Source organism: Gadus macrocephalus, chromosome 1 (assembly GCF_031168955.1).
Source record: "Gadus macrocephalus chromosome 1, ASM3116895v1".
NCBI classification, from domain to species: Eukaryota; Metazoa; Chordata; class Actinopteri; order Gadiformes; family Gadidae; genus Gadus; species Gadus macrocephalus.
Window position 1 is genome coordinate 23,614,471 of NC_082382.1, and position 1,893 is coordinate 23,616,363.

The following is a 1,893-nucleotide window of genomic DNA, read 5'->3' on the forward strand; positions in this document are numbered from 1 at the left end:
CTCCGGCCCTTCCGGTCGTGGCCACAGGTGGGCGCTGCACTCCAATAGCGCAGGGTGCGTCGTTCGCCATGGGCTTGACCGTCGTTCTCGAGTCCCTCACCGCGAGCGCAGGCCAATCCCACTTCTGACACCGATGTGGCGAGCAGCACGGGAAGGACGAGACGGGAGCCCAGGTTAAGCAGTTATGCAACTCTCGCGCCCCTTACACCGCACGACAACGATAGTTGCCTTTAATGAACACACATATACACCAAAACTCACTCAATATGAGTAATTAACATAAACGTCTCGGTGACGGTGTTGGGAACAATAACTCAACCCACACAGCAACGCTAACCCACCCATAGACAAACAAACCCCACCACACAATTGCCGCTTTTCCACCGCACATGTAGCTCGACTCGACACGACACGACTCGACACGGTAGCAGCACGGGTGCTTTTCCACCGCAAATAGTACCTCCTGGACGTGGGCGGGGTCGGCTGCGCGAAAGGGCCGTGACGTATTTGTGTACGCGACGCAAACAACACATACGCAACCCACACATGGACAGAACCCACATAACAACAATGGAGGACATCGATCACATTACTATTATTAGCTGGCATGTTGAAGAAGTTGGAGAAGTGGAACATGTTGGCTGCGGCGCTGCTATGGATGTTACCAGCATGGTTGCCATGTCGCTCTCGTGACTTCGTCACACTCTCTGGCCAATCAGTCGCCGGCCGTCTGCCGACGTCACCTTTTAGCATCGGCTCAGCTCGCTTGGAACCTAGAGCGAGTAGGTACTAGAAAAAGCAGCCACTTCAGGTACCAGATACCATGGTACCGCGGTGGAAACGCAAAAAATGCGAGCTGAGTCGAGTCGTGTCGAGCTGGTACCATGCAGTGGAAAAGCGGCAATAATGTCTCTACCTAGGAGGGCGCTGTCATACCAAAATTGTACCGGGGGTGAAACGAAAATTACGTAGGAAGGTTCATGAACATGTAGAACATTCGCGCACATTCATTGAGCGTCACAAGACGAAATAACATTTAACTGATAACACTTATTTTACAAATGACATTTATTAGCGTTGCTAACTTTATATTTGTATTGTATTTAATTGTTTAATCGCATTTAGCTAGTAAACTGAGTGTATTAGCACAAGCTAGCTAGACTATGATACACTTTAAACACTCGTTGCTAGCTAAATTCAATACAATACAAATATAAAGTAAAAACAAGTGTTATCTGTATTATGTTATTTCGTCTTTGGCAACATGAGCGCGAATGTTTTTTTGAAAGCTGCCTGGCAACGGACAATCGTGTAGAACGATGACGTTATGTTTCGAACGCAGATTACAATTTTCGCCCCGGTACAATTTTGGTGTGACAGTGCAAGAAGTCCAATTTGCGATGGTCCTAGCCCCCCCAGGATCCCTTGCGGCACCCTGAACTCAGCGACCACACCCACGGTCGCCACAATACATTTCCGGTAATGTTTTGATTTCGCTCACATCTCCGATATTAAATCGCATTCATACACCAAAACTCGAAGATAATCAGGACCAACCTGCTATTGGTCCAGTAGATGTGTGTTGACGTTGCTCTTCTTCAGCTCCTGAACTCAAACCTCTGAACATGCATCGTTCTTGTTGCCATAGTGATTTCTTTGTCTAGAATCCCAAAATATTCTTGGAGCCATCATGCGCCTCTTAGCATCAACCATCTGCAAAGAAATATAATCAACTACAGTATTCAAATATCTGTTTCATCAAATTAACACAAAGGCCCCTTCTTAAAATATTTTTTTATTAGAAATCATTAAAAAATAAATGTCAATCTGTTAGTCATTCTTGAGACCTTACCTTGACTAAATCTGTTAGTCATTCTTGAGACCTTACGGATA